Source organism: Phalangium opilio, unplaced genomic scaffold, assembly GCF_054372755.1.
Source record: "Phalangium opilio isolate 3A_F unplaced genomic scaffold, DU_Popi_V2 ptg000095l_1, whole genome shotgun sequence".
In the NCBI taxonomy this organism is placed as follows: domain Eukaryota; kingdom Metazoa; phylum Arthropoda; class Arachnida; order Opiliones; family Phalangiidae; genus Phalangium; species Phalangium opilio.
In genome coordinates this window covers 3,935,001-3,956,526 of record NW_028324200.1, presented here as the reverse complement: position 1 = coordinate 3,956,526, position 21,526 = coordinate 3,935,001, and the positions used below count along the sequence as shown (strand labels likewise).

Below are 21,526 nucleotides of genomic sequence, written 5' to 3'. Positions count from 1 at the left end.
AGGAAGCTAGCAAGTACAGACTAGTGTCCATGTGGTGGTGTTGGAACTCAAGTAGAATTGCCAGAGGAGACAAACCCAAATTTCCGTGAACTGTCAATGCAGTCCGGAAATTGGGAACACGTTTGCTCCGATACGCAAACTGCGAACGCGGTCACGTGTGGCGTGACAGACAGACACACACACTCACGTCCAGTGTAATACCTCTCCATGACATACGTCACTCGGAGAGGTAAAAAGAAACCCTGTTTGCTTTTCTCATATCTGGTGGATTTTAAACAAGGAAACTAAAATGTAAAAGACAACGACACGCAGTGTTCCTAAGTGGTCTCCCTTCCAAGTACTGTCTGCGCTCGACGCTGCTTAACTTCGGTGATCGGACGAGAACCGGTGTTTTCAGCGTGATATGGCCGTTGCCGACAACTCTCGAGTTTTAATCTAATTAGAGAAATAACCCTTCTGCATGTTTTTTAAAAAAAAACTCAGTTTGCTTTTCTCATATCTGGTCGATTTTAAAAAAGGAAACTAAGGCACTGACTGCGCTCGACGCTGCTTAACTTCGGTGTTCGGACGAGAACCGGAGTTTTCAGCGTGATATGGCCGTTGCAGAGTGGAATAGTTAATTATTCGAACCTAAAACCAATTACAGAAATTACCCCTCTGCATGTTTTTTTTAAAAAAAAGAAACTCTGTTTGCTTTTCTCATATCTGGTGGATTTTAAAAAAGGAAACTGAAGTGTAAAAGCCAACGGCATGCAGTGTTCCTAAGTGATCTCCCTCCCAAGTACTGACTGTGCTCGACGCTGCTTAACTTCGGTGATCGGACGAGAACCGGAGTTTTCAGCATGATATGGCCGTTGCCGAGAAAACTAGTTAATTATTCGAATTTTAATCTAATTATAGAAATTACCCTTCTGCATGTTTTTAAAAAATAAAAAAAGAAACTCTGTTTGCTTTTCTCATATCTGGTGGATTTTAAAAAAGGAAACTAAGGCACTGACTGCGCTCGACGCTGCTTAATTTCGGTGTTCGGACGAGAACCGGAGTTTTCAGCGTGATATGGCCGTTGCAGAGTGGAATAGTTAATTATTCGAACCTAAAACCAATTACAGAAATTACCCTTCTGCATGTTTTTTTTTAAAAAAAAGAAACTCTGTTTGCTTTTCTCATATCTGGTGGATTTTAAAAAAGGAAACTAAGGCACTGACTGCACTCGACGCTGCTTAACTTCGGTGTTCAGTCGTGAACCGGAGTTTTCAGCGTGATATGGCCGTTACCGACAACACTAGTTAATTAATCGAATTTAAAACTAATTAGACAAATTACCCTTCTCCATGTTTTTAAAAAATAAAAAAAGAAACTCTGTATGCTTTTCTCATATCTGGTGGATTTTAAAAAAGGAAACTAAAGTGTAAAAGAAAAAGGCACGCAGTGTTCCTAAGTGGTCTCCCTCCCATGTACTGACTGCGCTCGACGCTGTTTAACTTCGGTGATCGGACGAGAACCGGAGTTTTCAGCATGATATGGCCGTTGCCGAGAACACTAGTTAATTATTCGAATTTTAATCTAATTATAGAAATTACCCTTCTGCATGTTTTTAAAAAATAAAAAAAAGAAACTGTGTTTGCTTTTCTCATATCTGGTGGATTTTAATGAAGGAAACTAAGGCACTGACTGCGCTCGACGCTGCTTAACTTCGGTGTTCGGTCGTGAACCGGAGTTTTCAGCGTGATATGGCCGTTGCAGAGTGAAATAGTTAATTATTCGAACCTAAAACCAATTATAGAAATTACCCTTCTGCATGTTTTTTAAAAAATAAAAAAAGAAACTCTTTGCTTTTCTCTTATCTGGTGGATTTTAAAAAAGGAAACTGAAGTGTAAAAGCCAACGGCATGCAGTGTTCCTAAGTGATCTCCCTCCCAAGTACTGACTGTGCTCGACGCTGCTAAACTTCGGTGATCGGACGAGAACCGGTGTTTTCAGCGTGGTATGGCCGTTGCCGAGAACACTAGTTAATTATTCGAATTTTAATCTAATTATAGAAATCACCCTTCTGCATGTTTTTAAAAAATAAACAAGTTGGGAAAACCAAAATATTACCTCTCCGTGTCGAGATGATTATATAAACTTAAGTATCCAATGAAAACGTCGACCTTTTTGCCCTCATCCTTTCCCGCGCTTTGCGCTTCCGCATTTCATCCTAACTCTCAACATTATGTTCCTCCATTTTACATACAAAAATCAAATACTCACAAAAAGAAGCGGCAAAAAACTGCTGGCTCTTTATAACGACTTAATTTGACTTAATATCCAACTTCCAAACACAAATATTTTCTGGTAGATAACAACCTACAAGCAAAGTAAATTCTCAAGAATGTCTCCTGCAAATTTAAAAGGTCTATTTTCAACTACGTTGGCGTATCTGATTAGATTTAAAAAATGTATTTTTGAAATTTTTGGTCTGGCTGTTATCTACACCTACATGGTTTTCAGTGAAACAAACAAGGAGCATAAACACAATAGTGGAAGCTTCAGTCTTATTTAAAACATGTAAAACAATTATCATCTCTGCAAATAGCTTACACATGTCTTTTTACCTCTCCGAGTGACGTATATCACGGAGAGGTTCTAATTTCGACGTGTCTGTGTGTGTGTCTGTCTGTCTGTCTGTCTGTTGTTATTGACTTACACCCCAGGGGACCGCGTTCGCAGTTTGAAAATCGGAGCAAACGTGTTCTCAATTTCCGGAAATTTCGGAAATTGTATTACACTTGCAGGCTATTACTCCATTGCCTGTCTAACACCACCAGCCTCTGGTCTTTGTCCATCCCGCATGGACACTAGTCTGTACACACTGGCCTCTAATCACCACCCTCTTATGGTCTTTGTCTATCCCACATGGACACCAGTCTGTACTTACTGGCTTCTAACACCACCATCTTCTGGTCTTTGTTTTTGTCCATCCCACATGGACACCACTCTGTACACACTGGCTTCAACTCCATCATCATCCTTAAGGTTAAGACATACGCGGCGATCGGCCAGGGTTACGAGAAACGTCCGGCCTCCCTAAGGTGGGGCTTCCACCAAAGGTTCACGCAATTGCGCTGTTCTTATCCATAGCTGCGATTCGAAACCCTTATATACTACCTATTTAAGTAAGGGGAAGCAACCGTCGTATGCTTCATTTCAAACGCCAATATTAGTCAAGTCTCTCAAGAATGTTTAATTGTTCTTTTTTAAAACGATGTAACGCTCAATAAGGCGAATAACTAACGAAGAAAATGTTAAATATTAATTATATTTATTTTAATATTTAAGATAATCTTGTTTCTCAATTCAAAATTAATACGGAAAGAATTAAAAAGCAGTCTATGTTTTAGTCTGTGTGTGTCCGTCCGTTGTTACAGTAGTGCGCTGCGTTAGAAGTTCGTTTTGTTTTGATGTGTAAAGAAATCCTACAGAACCATAATATTCCCTTTATCCTTAATATAAAGTGAATATGTGGAAATATTTTTCGTAATTATGATGCATTTAGTACTTTTGTAGCTTTAAAGCTCTATTTCATTTTGATATTCCAAAGATTTTTTTTAATATTATTATTTAAAATGGAAGTTTTTATATTACTTAAGCTATACTACATCTGTTTATAGCATTATCCTTTCTATAGTGAATACAAGAACAACGCTACTATGTTGGTCAAATGAACCAAAAAGTAAACGCTTGGGTTTGGTTTTCGTTTCTGTAATGCAGAGATATTAACGGTTCAGAGTGAGCCGAAAGTTAAATACACTTTTAAATTATTAGGCTTAGGTTTTATAATCACGGGGGAAATCTGGGCCGCGTTCAGCAGAGCCCAGCGCTGTTAGCAGTGTCCTACATAACGGGATTTTGTTTTTGAATTTTGACGTCACGGTGGTTAGCGCTGAGCTAGCGCGGTCTTCCAAGAAAATAGTTGGGTTTTGGATAACGTGGCGTAAAACGCGTAGTTTTCAGCTTGGCGAAAAGAACATGGAGGAATTAATACAAATAGCTCTTGCTGATTCTGATGGGGCTATAGCTATTCATTTGACGTGAAACCAGTTGATCACGCGAGAATTTTAAGAGATATGTTAGTTTCTATGTTTAATTATAAAAGTTGTTCTTATCAATCTCCATAAATATGTTATCATACAATTTTTGTTAAGCCTTTGTACCTTGCACGCTTTATTGCGCTAGCTTATTTTTAAAACACCGATGACCGGAGAAAAGCTATGACGACAGATCTCACCGGTAAACGTTTTCCAAAATGTTGTGAATATGGCTTTGAACATAGAGGATATACAGTTGAGGAGTAGCAAATTGGGCCTTTACAAACAGGTAAAGGTAATATCCCTCCAAAGTTTTATCTCTTTATTTCCCGTTTTTCCCCCATCGGATGATTTTAATGTGTACAAGTATATCCTTATTGGATGTAAAATGTCGTCTGATTTACAGTATATTTGCTATGCTTTGAATACTGCTTTAATATTTCATAAATTATAACTTCAGTATTTGTTCATAAAAAAAGAAGAAACATTTCCATATCTGGGTAAATAAGTTTGTAAGTAGTTCTTCTCTTGACTTGGAGAGGTAATATTTTGGTTTTCCCAACTTGTTCAGAGCTGTGCTAATTAGCTGACAACTAATTGAATTAGAATTAGCAATTAGGGAAATATTTATGAACTAATTAATTAGCCAATTAGCAATTATACATAGAAACTAATTCAATTCAATTAGAAATTAGGCATTTATTTATCAAACTAATTAATTAGAATTACTAATTTCTAATTAATTACTTGTCTAATTAAGGTAAAAAATAGACCTTAAGTAAACATAAAAGTTTAAAAGTGCCCATGGATTTAGTACTTTGGTAATGCAAAGTTTAATGTTTTAATGCCATTGAACAACGGGTACGGAAGCCATGAATTATTCTCGAAAAATGAGACAAGCCTCGAGCCTTCCGCCATGTTAAAATTTGTCTCATTTCTTCATTTTCTTGCCACAGTTCCTATAATGGACTCCTGAGTAGTAGATACATGCGCACTGCTATTAATTCGAGTAGGTAAAACAGTCAAAATTTCGAAATGGGGCAGTTGCGAACGACGAAGTTTTCTACTAAGTTCAGCTAGCTAATTGGACCAAGTCATCTTGCGACTTATTGCCACTTATCTAACGCCTTTACAATGCACTAGAGGGGTGGTGGCTAGCCCATATGCCACAGCTAACCGACAGCGCCCTATACTAACTATTACCGTTAACCTCTAAGTTTTGATGGAAAGGAGAAACCGGGTTAGACCGCGGAGGAAAACTCCTTTAACAAGCGGGGAGAGAACTTGCAAACTCTACGCAGAAGGATTTCTTCCCAGACTTTTCACCCGGTGCCACAGTCCGGGATCGAACCCGGGATCGTCTTGCTGCAAGGCGAAAGCGCTAACCGCTACGCCACCCCACTAGTACTAGTATTCCTCATGTTTGAGGAGCTGAAAAATTTAGAGTAGCACTAAGGTTTCCTCATCGATATAATAAGGCTTTTTCATATTCAAATAGATGAATCAAGAGTTAATTCCTCGATTTACAACAAATTGGCGTAAAAGATTAATTGAAAATTCAATTGGCTAATTAGTTAATACTAAATCTAATTAAATTTTAATTAGATAATTACCTTTCCGGTTCATACTAATTAATTAGAATTACTTCTCAATTAGCACTAAGGTAATTAAAATTCAATTACCATTTTCAATTAGTAAATGCTGCTAATTAATTAGAAATTCAATTAGCTAACTAATTAATTAGCACAGCTCTGGACTCTTTTTTACCAATGCCTAACCGTTTGGATTTTTCTAAAGCAATCTCAGCACCAAAAAATATTTTTTGATACAAAATAAATGTTTTATATTCTTATTAAGAATAAAACAAGAGGATAAAAAAGGTCTGTCCTCTCGTAACTTTTTTAAGCTTTTATCATGATTACTCTTTACAACAGTAACAAGGAGTATAAACCCATTAGTGGAAGCAGTATTTTTTTTTCGAAACAATCTCGCTTATGTTTATCCTCTCTAGACATCGCTAAAAACGTATTACTCCTACGTAAAATATTAATAGACAGGCAAGGATTCATACCATTAAAGAAGGAGCTCAATATTATCCATATTTTCATTTCATATACAGAGAAAAGAAATTATTATGTTTCTGAGAGGAGCTTCCCATTTTGGTTGTTGTTTTGAAAAATATATCACACTGCACGGGCCTTGATAGATATAGGAGGCAATGAAGGAAATATATCGCATGCACGGGCCTTGGTAGATATAGGAGGCGATGATAATCTCTCTCTTTGCACGAGAGGTTTATCTTTAATATTTAAATAAATATAATTATTTTTAATTATTTTAATCTTCAATAAATAACAATAATAATAGTTTAATCGTTTAAAATATAGTTATACCTATTATCATCTCAAACTTTGCTAATATTGACGTTTAAAGTGAAGGGTACCCCTCTTGCCCGCTTTCTTCAAATTTTGGGGTGTATATACGATTCGTTTCCATTATAATAGTAAGGAAAAAGCGCAATTGCGAAAACCTTTGGTGGCGATCCCACCTTAGGGAGGCTTGACGTTTCTCGTAACCCTAGCTGATCGCCGCGTATATCCTAAAACCAAACGATGATAATGGAGTAGAAGCCAATGATGCAGATTGGTGTCTATGTGGAATAGACGGAAGACCAGTGGATGGTGGTGTTAGAAGCCAGTGTAAGTGCAGACTGGTGTCAATGTGGGATTGACAAAGAACAGAAGATGGTGGTGATTAGAAGCCAGTAAGAACAGACTAGTGTCCGTGTGGGATGGACGAAGACCAAAAGATGGTGGTGATTAGAAGCCAGGAAGAACAGACTGGTGTCCGTGTGGGATGGACAAAGACCAGAAGATAGTGGTGTGAGAACTCAAGTAGAGGAGCCATTTCCGTGACTGTGAAAGTAGTTCGGAAATGGCGAACACGTTTGCTCCGATACGCAAACTGCGAACGCGGTCACGTGGGTGTAAGAACAGACAGACAGACAGACACACACAGACACGGCCGTCACAGAACCTCTCCTGGACTATGTCACACGGAGAGGTAAAAACTAGAAATGGGCCGATACCAGTTTAAACCGATAGCGATATGATCCGATACTTGGGAAACCGATACGTACCGATACCGATATTTTACCCGATCCTTCGATTAAACCGATATCAAACCGATACCGATATGTTATCGGTATCGGCCCATCTCTATAGATGATTCTCGATCCAATTTCGGTACTTGAAACTATAAAACTGGCTTTTCATACGAAAAACCCATTTTAGACACTAGTTACGTTATCCAAAAATAGATGAAAATCTGTGCTGTGTCAGAGTTTAGGTCTTATGGCGCCATCTACTCTCAACATAAGTATTTATTTTCTTCAAAAAATATCGGGTAGAAATATTGGTTCATTTTTAACCGATACCGATATATCGGTTAAAGCCAAATATCGGTATCTATACCGATATGGTATCGGTATCGGCCCATCTCTAGTAAAAACAACGCCCATTCAGGCATACTTCTTCTTAAAAAAATTCAAATTTTTTGTCGCGTGTTCGCGTGACATCACAAGGAGACGATTTTTCAAGCTTTCACAGCAAAAAGCAAATTTGGATGATGTAAAATTCTGAAAATACCTACTACGTATTCACTTTTTGCGCGTTGGTTACGTACTTTGTAACCCCTATTGGACACAAGGTTATTTTACAGAGGTTAAGCTAATAGACCTTTCTTAAAAAGGGGTGTCTGGCTATCTACCCAAAAAAGTCTATTTGGTTTAAGTCATATCTAAGGTCTTTGTTGTACACATTCAAAGAAAACAAGCTGGGCAACCACCAGACTAATTATTTTACCTACAACTTTTGAAAAGGTTTTGGTTCTGTAATGTTTCACGCATTCTGTTTTAAATACCCTTGATCCACGAACCTTTTATTTCAAAGAAAAACCAGCTGCACGCTAAAACTCTTCATAAGAATATCTAATTTGCATATACCTTTTTTTTGGAACTTTCACATCTTGGCGCCTTGGGTGAAATGATTTACAAAACAGTCACGTGGAGAATATAATAAGATCAAGGACGGTGCAAAAAGGGACTTAAATTTTTTATATTATGTCCCTATCATAACTTTAGATCAAAGAGAATATTTAGACAAAAAAAATTATTATTTTTTGATATTTTAAGTTAACTTTAGCTTTTTAGCGTTAGTTCATGAGAAGATGGCGTTGGGGTATTTTTAGGATGACTTGTTACACATAGGCCCAACGCATAGACTCTAACTAATAAAGTTTTGCTGGGACATTACACTCAAGTAGTAGATACACCGTAAGAAATATTTTGCCAATCTACAGCCATCTTGGAAAATGGCAGACACTAATGTAAAACAAAACCTGTCTTAAACATAGCTGATAGATTATCATATTCGGAAAGCAGGAGCCCTTATATTGACAAATAGTTTGAAGATCATTTTCAAAACTAGCATAGTCTACTTTATTTAGGGTTAAGACGGGACATTGATGGGTATGTGGATACAATGACTTTAGATGGGACTTTAAGGCTACCAGTCCATTCTTTTTGAAGACATATCCAACGTCTTTGTTGTTCACATACCGGACGTCAAACAAAAGACTCCATTTTACCGTATACTTTTGGAAAAGGTTCTGTTTCGGTTCACCAAACTGTATTAAGAACAAACCCGTAGCTAAATAAATAAAAAGTTCAAGTGGATCTAAAATTAAAAGACTTTTTGCGTAGTTGGCAATTTCCAAAATGTTCCATTCTTTTTTTCACGAATCAGTAGGTGCACTGACGATAAGAAGTGATGCTTTAAAAAATATCTCTCAAAGATGAAAGAGAAAATAGAAAGGAATCCATAACGTTCTGGAGATACATGTTCGAGACTCTTAACTCAAAAGTTCGGGGGCTTTTGAGGGTCAACTCAAAGTTTCGGTATTTGAAACCTGAAACTGAGAGGCATCCTTTGGGCTTCCACTTTTAAGGAGTCAAACTGTATCAAGCAGGAAACTGCAAAAAAGAAAAGATTCTATGCTCTTTTTTCTTTGAATGAAGCTTTCGTTCAACGTTTCAAGTTTTCACTCATTCCATAATATGATAAGTTTATAATATAAGTTATGTTCCACAAGTACAATGTATTCCAGGAATTTGTATTTAAAAAAAAGAGTCATAGTTAACGATTCTATTCTATGTGACGCTGGTACTAATATATACATGACGCTTTCCTACGTCACTCCATGGACAAGAAGCTCTCAGTTACTTGTGTCTAACTTATACAGAACCTTTATTTTATACTTATAAAAATATCGACATATTTTCGTCTATATCTTTAGGCAAAAAGCCTTGACAAGACCTGATAAGGTTTCCATGAGTACACACTTTTGCTTGCAAATATGGCAAGATCACGGATACAGCCCAATTCTATCTTCTCGGGTGTTATATGGATATGTCGCACCCACTAAGTGTACAAGGCTACTCAATATTTTACGATTTCGTCAAAGATCACGTGATCTCGTGATTTCACGAGAAATGTAATGTGTTGAGGACCTTTCGTTGTAAATTTCCAACTCTCGCAACTTGTTCGTAAAATTAATTATTACACTACGGAGTTTTGACCTAAGTTATGCTTTTAGAGGGATTTGCGCTTGGGTGCATAGTTTTATTTGTTTCTTCTTTCGGTTCAAATCAAGTTCCCTACTTATCACATTAGTTGCGGGTCCCTAAACAAATTATCGGAGCCGCGAAAAACAAAAAAAAAAGTTCAAACTTCAAAGTAACTTTTAAATTTTCAATTAAGCAGCGATGCGTACAATCTGAGATTAAAGAGAAACGTACCTTCTGATGCAAAAACAATTTTTTCTGGCCGTTTTCCTTTGCTTTCAATAGATGGAAAGCGTACTTTTCCTCATATTCAATTATATGATACAATCCCTTTAACAAAATATAATTATGAAAATAAAACCGTCGTGATATTAATTATACAAATAACCTCAAACAATTTTTGCAATAACAAATAAAGTAAGTCTTTAGAAAACGCCGTAAAAGAAGTAATACCTTAGAAAAAAGGATGAATCTCTAATAGATCAATATACAGTCGAAAAACAGACCAATTCGAACGATTGCTGATCGAATTTTCCCACTTTACCTAATATAATAGTGTTATGATCATGTGCCAAGAAAATGTTTCCCTATAGTTGACACATGGTCAAATGGAAGTATATTTTCATTCGTACAAAATGCATTCCGTTCAATTCATAAAAAAGTGTAACTCTGCCAGAATTATTACCAATTAAACGGTTTTTGATTACTGTTCGCGATCATTAGAACATAATATATTGCTAAAATCAACCCCACTTAAATGCAATACACTGTCCACAGATCTTAAGAAGTACATTGCATAAAATAGATCTTATTGATCTTAGGTAATTGTTACAAATGATCAGGGAAAAATCTCTCCTTTGCCGAAGAGACTAGCTCTCAGAGAATTAGAAATTTCCAAAGTCTTTTCTATTAGATCTTTAAGAACTAAGAAAGAGTTTGGAGAGAGAAATTTCTTTATCGACAGTTTCCCCCTTGTACACTTGCTTTCCTGTTTAATTAAAAACGGAAACTATCGACGTCTTCGCGAGGTATTTGGTGAGTCCTTAAGAGATGCATCCATTTTTGAATAAAGTTATCGAGAAATCAGTCGCGCCAAGAGAAATTGGAAACCCAAGATTTTGTCAGGTGGAAATTCCTGGTGAAGTCAAACATGAAAAACTCGATCAGTATCGATCTTCATGGACTCCTAATCTGGGAGTCCACCTAGATGATACTTGACTTAAGAAAGCCACATTTCTGCAGTGTCAAAGTAGGGGAGTTTCGGGTGCGGACGCCTAAAAATGCATTTTTTAAATTTAGAAGTCCATTTCAAGAATCTTTGGGAACTTATTCGCCAGATTGGATTTTATTTTTTCGCGATGAGTTACCCAAATCCTTTTAGATTTATAAAGTAAAAATGGAGACTTAATATTATACTTTTTTCTTGCAGATTACCTTATCATCATTCGACATTCTTACTTGAAAAGGACAGATTGAAGAATTTGTGAGGATTTAATTACCATTCAATTATTTTTCAATTAATCTAATAATGTGTTGAGAAGAATATTTGTATACGTATATTTGCTACAAATAATTGCACTAAGATACTATGTTTGGAATAAATAATAATAGACATTTATTAATAGTACAATATGGTTAAAAGCTAGAATCAGAATGATAATTTAATACTACAATTTGTTATTTATTTAAGAGAGAATCAAAATATTTGAATATTTAAAAAGCAATTTATAACCATTCCGTCAAAGGACTTAGTTGTACGTTTAAAAGTATACCAAAGGCTAAAATTTTTAATCGAAAGAGCGTAAAAATAATGAATGTATCAATTGGAACCATGTTTCTATATACAATATCAAAGGAGATACGAGTAATTAAGTTTCCGTAATGCTGCGCATATCAGTTTCCGTAATGCTGCGCATATCAGACCCTAAGTAATAGACTTTCCCACAAAGCACTCACTAAGGTGTACCCCCATTCGAAGAATTTTAAGCCGTTAAAGTTTTAGATTAAGATTGTACATAATTATCAAACTTTAGGTATTTGTGTATTTACAATCCTGTTTGTTTTAGCAGAAACGTTATGGTGTCATCCAGTTTAAGCACCAGAGTTGTGCTTGCTTAACATTAGAAGTGAGAATTTCGTAATGTTAATTTAATCTTAAATTATCATTATTTAAACCCGAGACACCCTTGTTTTTTGAAGATACCCAAGTGCCGTCCAAGAAGATCATTATAATGTAATACAGAAAAAGGGTATTCTCTATTTATCGATAAAAGGTGGGATTTTATTCCATTTCCAAACGAATGTCGCGTGGTTTCGATTTCGGTTCCTTTTGTAGTATTTTACCGATAATCATTTCCAGGCATAAGGTTAAGCAAGCGATTCCAATTCCCCAAGACCAAAAGTGAAACATAATGGATAGTTCCTGAATGGTCGTCACGGTGATTTCATTCAAGGTGGTTCCTTCATCCGACGCTACGAAACGATTAATCCTTAAATTGAAGTAAATCATATATCGATGAGGCTGACCAGTTTCAACAAACCGACTTGTCCTATGTAAGAAACAGACATTTTGAGAACGCGTAATTATTACGGATGATACATTTGGGCTTCATTCAGTAAAACTCAACGGACACGAAACCCTCCCCAAGAAGAAATGACTTTGTTTGTTCAGACAGTTACCAGACTTAAGTTTTTTTGGGGGGGGGAACTAGTTTTTCTACTCGAAGCCAAGAATAATAAAACTGCTGACTTTGGTTTTTCTCTTCAATAGAATTTCTGCCTAAGCATGTTAATGAACTCACTAGTAATCAACATTTTCCAGAATTCTGCGCGGTAGCTATTTATTAAAAGGGATCGTCCCGAGATCCGTATAATAATTCTTTTTTCCAATGTACAACTTAATGCCGTTGTTTTCCAAGTACTCGCGGAACTGATGGTTACTAACTATGTATCATTGTAATCCCTGGATCTCGTTCAATAAGGCATATTTATGGGTACCGTTTGGAAAAGAGGAGGACTCAGTGCTGCCAAATTTGTCGTAGTACGTAGCCTCAGTCGCGAATCGAGCTATTTCTGGAGTAAAACTATCGCGTTCCAGAAACATCGATACAATCATCGTATCCCTTCTTATGGCTGGTTTGGTTCCAGGAGATTTCAACAGGTCGTCTAACGTATTAATTCGAATCGATCTGGAGACCATAATTTCGCTCTTCAAATTCCCCGTGTACGCTTTGATCAAAACTGACGCGCCCAGTAACCATCCCGACAACAACAACTTTGTCGAAGTTCTTCGCGGAAATACATCCGGAGCTGAAAAAAGTAAGAATTTCTTGAGCGAGTAGTGTGCAACTGACCAGAGGCTATTATTTTCAAAAGTAAGTTTCGAGAAGAAGCTTTATGGTACTCTAATTATTTGTACATTTCCTGACTCGCATCAAGTTACGTTAATTGTCAGTGGTGCAGCCGAGGGAGTGTTAGTACCTTGGCGCAATGCTGTTTATTGTAATATGTACAGCCACAGCGGACAAACGTTTTTAAGACATTAACTTAGAAATGCAGTTTTTGGTGACCTCTTCCTTAACATAGTAGGAATTTATTTCAAAGGCACCACCTGAGGCTTGTGGGAGCTCAAGGCCTACATGCACTAACGACGAATTTGCTTTTACTTCATGTAAAGCTACCGCGCCCGCAAGCCTTCGGCGATGCCCTTTAAAAGAAGCAGGAACAAATAGCAGGAGTCAATGGCTCCGTCACGGGACGGGACCAATTTCGAAGACTGAATATACGTTTTTGCCATACCCTAATCCCAGTCTTCAAAACATAGATTTAAGAGATCCAAACGATACTTTACAAATTTCATACTCTTAGAACTCTTCATTTGGTTATGATTAAATAAAGATTTACTGTTTTACTGTGTGTTTCATTCTCGCTTCTTTCTTTGTCTACACCTTATCAAGCTTTATACTCAACGGTTCTGTAATACGTTCGATGTGTAAAACCAGACATATTCCAAACACAAAAACTCTTTCCGCCAAGGGTTGCGGATGAATTTCTTGAAGATGACCGATAATATTGACAGGAAGACGAGACAGCATATTGTCGTTAACCAAATAGATCCGCCAAACCCACTAAGAGATAATATTTTGCCTTCGATGTTCAACTCGCTCGCTGGGCTTACGAAAGACATTATCTTGTTTTCAATGAATCGGAATGCGGGTGAATAATGATACGCGTGTGGCAAATATGGATTTAAGGATCCAGTATACATGTCCGCAATCTGAAAAATGAAAAGCTTGTTCCATTGATAGATAAAATTCGAACCGAAAAAAAAACATGAAGTGTGGCACTGGTTGGATGAAAGCATGTGCCCAGTATAATGGATTCTTTGTATTTATCATCTTAGGTAGGCAAGTCAGTGCTTTTCAGGCATTCGAAGCCTTAGAATATCTTTGATCCTTGATGATCAATTAATTCTCTATGGAATCCTAAAAACGTGATACTTGGCTTCCATACTCGCGCTACTATGCCTTATCCTACTCAAAATTATAGGCTACTGCGAGGAAGCAGTTTGTGTCATCTACACTCTCCTCATCATTCACTTTGTTTTGTTCTAACTATAACTAGTATACTAAACTTACCCCGTAAACAACACTTAAGTATCTCGGAATACCTTCCTTATTTTCCCATGTAGATCCTCGAAAAATATATTTCAAGTAAATTGGGACATGATCAAATGGCACCATGACAAGACTTAGGAAATTCCCACCATGTAATTATACAAATTTTAAAATAGTAAGTTTAATTAAAACCATTGTGACACTTTTTATACGAAACCCAGATCTCTTATTTTCACGTTACCTTAAGTTTACTAAATTTAGCAAAATATACTGTATCGCCGAATCCACAATGTTATGTGTAAATAGCCCTGCTATGAATTCCTGAAACTGCTCCTATGACGTTGGAGAATTTGTCTATTACAAAAAAGTGTATAAGGCCTACAACATTTAGTCATTTCTATAAATTGAAACTCACTGCAATTTTTAGAACGTACTTCCCTGACGAGTTCATATTACTCTATTAAGTTATTTTTGCAAAAAAAACGTTTCGACGTTGCTCAGAAGTTGGTAACATACAACTCAAGGTAATTCGAGAAAATCGTACCCATGAAAAAATGTAACCGAGGTTTTAGTTCAAATTAAAAATATGGGCCGCTATGTTATTTCGAAAGCTAGACGCGTGAAGCCAAAATGAAAAGTAGTATCTGATTATTCTGAGGTGCGAGTAAATAGTAATTATTTGGCCTAGGTTTTATTGAAACTAAGCATGCGGAACTGCTTAATTATTTAATCGAAAGTAAGACGCGAAAAGGCACACGAAAGCCGGAAATATCAGCTGCAATACGGTTCGTGGAAATCTTACCCTTGACAAAAATGTTACCGAGATTTAAGTTCAAATTAAAATTATAGTCGAAATTAAAACCGTGCATACAAAAATATATTTTACTATATCTTTAATTATTACTAGCGGAATATACAGAAACAAATATTGATTCTTGTTGAAAAAGGCGTTAAAGCCAATTAGCTTTAGAGTATCCATAAAGCAGTTTATAACTTTCTCGCCAAAGCACTTAATTGTACGTTAAATTATGTAAACAAAGTAGGTAATATATTTTGAGTTAATATATTTACATTGTCAAAAAGATTCAACTGGTTACCATTTTCCGTGGTAGTCGCGGATTAGAAATATTTAATATACTTAATTGCGCCAGCGTTCTCAGTCCGTTCAGTTTCGCTTTTGCAAAATTAATATCTCTCACAAGCTACATTTCGGTACATTAGGTTTATGGCGATTTCGGGAACTAACAAATCAATTCGAAGTTCCGTTTTTAATTAAACGTTTGGTAAAAAATGTATAAGAGGTACAGGTAGATTAGATTGCAAGAATGGGACTATAATGACCAGCCGGCGCCGCTAAAACTGTCACACAATTCCCTTGCCCCCGACACGCATCCCCCAAACTCGAGGGATTGCAACATGTAACAATCGTTTAATCTACCTAATAACAAATTTTCTATTCAAAGGCGTTCGTATATTTTATTTGTATCAGTTTGTTTTTGGTGCAAATGTAAGTCTTTATATCGAAGAAGAGAGAATATTTCACCTTATGATCTATTTTTATAAAACTTTCTACTTTTTAAAGATGTAATAGCATATTAGTATTGTTATTTTTATTATTATTATTAATACTCGTTATTTTACAACATTGCTTTATAATTATTGTAGGAAAGTTGTCATCGTGCACACAAGTATAACTTGTGCGTGGACAACGAAGACCATTCAAAATAGATACGATGAGGTCATTACGCTCGAGCAGCTATTTAAATGTTAAAATTTGTTTAAGTTAGCAAATTTTCATTTTGAAGAGTGCTTTTAAACGTTGCCTACGTTAATCAGCGTTTTAAATCATATATACACTATAACCATATATATATACATATGGATTGTTTTATATTGTTCTATATTAGTTTTTTATTTTAGTTTAGCATATAGACTATTGAATAATTTTATAATAGTATATGGTAAGACATTTTTGATTAATTTACTATGAAATAAAACTTTTATGTTTAACTTAACCGAAGTCCATTCAATTACTTAATCGAAATTAAATAGTCGGGACAACAAAACGCGGTATCTACTGTTTCAGTCCGGTAGTTATACGCCATCAATGACCAGCCAAAAGCTCTCCCAAATCACTACGGTGGTATAATTGGAACCCATTATTTCTTATACAATTATTTAATCGGGTTGTCGAAAAGGTTTATGAAGTGATTAACTTAATATTTTGCTAATCAGAACTACAAGGGGACGCCGAAAGTTAGATGATTATTACTTTAGACAATTAAACCGTAGTTAATATCCGACTGACGTAAATCAAACTGTAAAATTTAACTCAACATTAAAATAGTCTTTGATATGTAACTTGGTGTTTTAGATTAAGTTTGCACATATTTATCAAACTTCAGGTATTCGTCTATTTACAATCCTGGGTATATGATGCCAGGAACTGTCTGTTTTAGTAGAAAGGTTGGCGTATCAACGTGTTTGCCCAACACAGTTGTGCTTTTTTTACATTAGTTCAATTGAGGATGTCATAAATTTCATTTAAGGATAACTTAACATTATTTAAATCCGAGACACCCCTGCTTTTTGTAGATTCCCAAGTGTCGTCCACGAAGATCATAATAATGTAATACAGTATTAATCGGGAAAAGGTGGGATTTTATTCTATTTCCAAACGAATGTCGCGTTGTTTGGATTTCGGCTCCTTTTGTAGTATTTTAACGATAATCATTTCCAGGCATAAGGTTAAGCAAGCGATTCCAATTCCCCAAGACCAAAAGTGAAACATAATGGATAGTTCCTGAATGGTCGTCACGGTGATTTCATTGAAGGTGGTTCCTTCATGCGACGCTACGAAACGATTAATCCTAAAATTGAAGTAAATCATATATCGATGAGGCTGACCAGTTTCAACAAACCGACTTGTCCTATAAAAGAAACAGACATTTTAAGAACGTGTAGCTATTTCGGATGATACATTTGGGCTTCGTTCAGCAAAACTCAACGGACACGAAACCTTCCCTAGTAAGAAATGCTTTTGTTGAGACAGTTACCAGACTAAAGTTTTTTTGGGGGAGGGAACTACTTTTTCTACTCGAAGCCAAGAATAATAAAACAGCCGACTTCTGTTTTTCTTCTCAATAGAATTTCTAACGAAGATGAAAACGAGTTAATAGAACAAAATATTGACCATTTGATAAAAAAGAAATGGTTATAGCATGGGACTCTTAGCTAATATTCAATGCGAATCGCAAATAGTCAACCATCTTTGTACCCCTGCTCTTACATTGCCCGTATTATGAACTATCCCACTACATTAACCACTATTAATTTAACTGAAAGAAAGTATGCTAAACGAAGCTTACGATTACTTTTACTAAACGCAACCACGTGGTAATGAACTCACAAGTAATCAACATGTTCCAGATTTCTTCGCGGTAGCTTTTTACTAAAAGGGATCGTCGCGACTTCCTTAAATAATTCTTTTTTCCAATGTACAACTTAATGCCGTTGTTTTCCAAGTACTCGCGGAACTGATTGTTAATAACTATGTTCCATTGTAATCCCTGGACACCGTTCAATAAGGCGTATTTATGGGTACCGTTGGGAAACGAGGAGAACTCAGTGCTTCCAAATCTGTCGTAGTACGTAGCCTCAGTCGCTAATCGAGCCATTTCTGGAGTAAAACGTTCGGGTTTCATCAATAACGATTCAATCAACGACAGTCTTCTTATGGCTGGCTTGGCTCCTGGAGATTTCAACAGATCGTCTATCGTATTAATTCGAATCGATCTGGACACCATCATTTCGTAGCGTCGGATGAAGGAACCACCTTCAATGAAATCACCGTGACGACCATTCAGGAATTATCCATTATGTTTCACTTTTGGTCTTGGGGAATCGGAATCGCTTGCTTAACCTTATGCCTGGAAATTATTATCGTTAAAATACTAAAAAAGGAGCCGAAATCCAAACAACGCGACATTCGTTTGGAAATAGAATAGAATCCCACCTTTTCCCGATTAATACTGTATTACATTATTATGATCTTCGTGAACGACACTTGGGAATCTACAAAAAGCAGGGGTGTCTCGGATTTAAATAATGTTAAGTTATCCATAAATGAAATTTATGACATCCTCAATTGAACTAATGTAAAAAAAAGCACAACTGTGTTGGGCAAACACGTTGACACGCCAACCTTTCTACTAAAACAGACAGTTCCTGGCATCATATACCCAGGATTGTAAATAGACGAATACCTGAAGATTGATAAATATGTGCAAACGTAATCTAAAACACCAAGTTACATATCGAAGACTATTTTAATGTTGAGTTAAATTTTACAGTTTGATTTACGTCAGTCGGATATTAACTACGGTTTAATTGTCTAAAGTAATAATCATCTAACTTTCGGCGTCCCCTTGTAGTTCTGATTAGCAAAATATTAAGTTAATCACTTCATAAACCTTTTCGACAACCCGATTAAATAATTGTATAAGAAATAATGGGTTCCAATTATACCACTGTAGTGATTTGGGAGAGCTTTTGGCTGGTCATTGATGGCGTATAACTACCGGACTGAAACAGTAGATACCGCGTTTTGTTGTCCCGACTATTTAATTTCGATTAAGTAATTGAATGGACTTCGGTTAAGTTAAACATAAAAGTTTTATTTCATAGTAAATTAATCAAAAATGTCTTACCATATACTATTATAAAATTATTCAATAGTCTATATGCTAAACTAAAATAAAAAACTAATATAGAACAATATAAAACAATCCATATGTATATATATATATGGTTATAGTGTATATATAATTTAAAACGCTGATTAACGTAGGCAACGTTTAAAAGCACTCTTCAGAATGAAAATTTGCTAACTAAAACAAATTTTAACATTTAAATAGCTGCTCGAGCGTAATGACCTCATCGTATCTATTTTGAATGGTCTTCGTTGTCCACGCACAAGTTATACTTGTGTGCACGATGATGACGTACAGTTTTATTGTATAAATAACGATTAAGTAAATCTTCAAAAAATTCTTCGGGTCTATACATTTTTACCTCTCCGAGTGACGATGACGTCACGGAGAGGTATTGCACTGGACGTGTGTGTGTGTGTGTCTGTCACACCCCACGTGACCGCGTTCGCAGTTTGCGTATCGGAGCAAACGTGTTCCCAATTTCCGGACTGCATTGACAGTTCACGGAAATTTGTGTTTGTCTCCGCTGGCTATTCTATCTGAGTTCCCACAACACCAGTTTTGGTTTTCGTCCACTCCAAATGGACACTAGTCTGTAATTGCTGGCTTCCAAGCACCACAATCTTCTGTTCTTCGTCAATTTCACCTTGACACCAGCTTCTTTGCACCACCATCTTCAGGTCTTTGTCCATTCAACAAGGACGCCAGTCAGTACATTCTGGTTTCTTTTCCTTCGTCATCGTTTGGTTTCAAGATATACGCGGCGATCGGCTAGGGTTACGAGAAACGTCTAGCCTCCCAATGGCAGGGCTTCCACCATTGGTTCACGCGAATGCGTTTTTATCTATTATTGGTTTCAAGATATACGCGGCGATCGGCTAGGGTTACGAGAAACGTCTAGCCTCCCAATGGCAGGGCTTCCACCATCGGTTCATGCGAATGCGTTTTTATCTATTATTATAATGGAAACGAATCGTATATATACCCCAAAATTTGAAAAAAGCGGGCAAGAGGGGTACCCTTCACTTTAAACGTCAATATTAGCAAAGTTTTATTTTAAACGATTTAACTATTTTAAAGTTATTTACTGGCGATTAAAATAATTTATATAATTTATATTTAATTAATTATTTAAGATAATTTTATTTCTATGTAATGACACAAGTGAGAGTTTATATAGAACGAGTAATGAAGATTGCATCCGAATCGAAACACTACACGCACATCAAAGTTAATATAAAGCGAGTATGATGATAAGATCTCTTACAAAACGATAACATTTCCTTTTTGCAGAATATTAAATGGAAATGTTTTAAATATTTTTCGGCATTACGATTCTTTAAGTAGTTGTGTAGCTATAAAGCTCTGTTTCATCTTAATATTCCAAGAATATCTTTCGATATTAACATTTCAAATTTGGTGTTTACTTTTTAATTCAGCTTTACTTCATTTATATATAGTGTAATCGCATTTTTTATATTCATTATATAATATGGGTGTTAATTCTTCATCTATCCACAAGTGTTGAAACGATTGGGTCTGTGAAATAAGATACCCTAGATTTAAACTAGAAATGACCTTGTTTTGCCTTCTCTTATAGGAGGTGTTAACGGTTCAGAGTGAGCCGAAAGTTAAATACACCCTTCAGTGATACATTTAGGTCCTCATTAGAATTATTGAGGATACAAAGGAAATTGTTAAAGACCTTGGCAAAATTTCGCCAATTTGAACTATGTGTTTCCGGTTTTTCTCATTGGCTGGTGGACCTGTGTTTAGAAAGTAAATTCGTCTCGGCTCGGAGAGGTTTATTTTGGTTTCCCAACTTGTTTTATTTCAAGATGATCCGCAATCGAGGGCAATAATATAGAAATGATGACAGTAATGTCGTTTTTTTCTTTTGATGGGAGCTTTGTAACTTTTAGATTTAATCGATAAGGTCAAATTGAGGGTGAATGAATATTTTGGGTTGAGTTGGTATACGGGGATTGGGAAGGCTTTCATGGTGTGATAAATAAAGTTCTTCTCTATCTAATGATAGTTAATAATTAGTGCAAAAAAATAGAACAGACTTCGATATACTAAGGTTTTTAAAAATTCCTTTTTAGACCTCCATTATGGCACCAAGGGGGAATTAAGACAAAGTTTGGGAAACTTTTGAGTATATTAAAGATAAAATTTTCCACCTCCTGGTATTTGGTAGCCTTGTACCTGGAAATGCAGGGTTCATACAAACCAGGAAAACTCAGGGAAATAAATAGTTGACAAAAACACAAGGAAAACTCGGGGATTTTTTTATTTTTATTAAAATTCAGGGGAATCAGGGAAATTTGTGAGGTTTTAGCAAGCCTACTCTTGCTCTATAGGGGTTGCTTCAACTTTAAAAAACAACTCCCGTTGTTATTACTCCAAATATGGGAAAAAACCTGGAAAACTATAGGAAATATATGTGAAAAAATTCTGGAAAACTCGGGGAAATATATGGGAAACTCCTGGAAAACTCAGGGAAAA

At 36.1% G+C, this 21,526-nt stretch overlaps 1 non-coding gene and 3 pseudogenes across 1 annotated transcript; all 4 read right to left on the bottom strand.

The window, feature by feature from the left end:
* Positions 1 to 296: 296 nt before the first annotated feature.
* LOC149637201 (5S ribosomal RNA) lies at positions 297 to 415 on the bottom strand. The gene has a single exon (XR_016372522.1). It is a non-coding gene; the product is annotated as a 5S ribosomal RNA (ribosomal RNA).
* A 325-nt stretch (positions 416 to 740) lies between these two features.
* LOC149637200 (5S ribosomal RNA) lies at positions 741 to 859 on the bottom strand (annotated as a pseudogene).
* Positions 860 to 1,413: 554 nt separating this feature from the next.
* LOC149637199 (5S ribosomal RNA) lies at positions 1,414 to 1,532 on the bottom strand (annotated as a pseudogene).
* A 347-nt stretch (positions 1,533 to 1,879) lies between these two features.
* On the bottom strand, positions 1,880 to 1,998 carry LOC149637198 (5S ribosomal RNA; annotated as a pseudogene).
* Between the last annotated feature and the right edge of the window lie 19,528 nt (positions 1,999 to 21,526).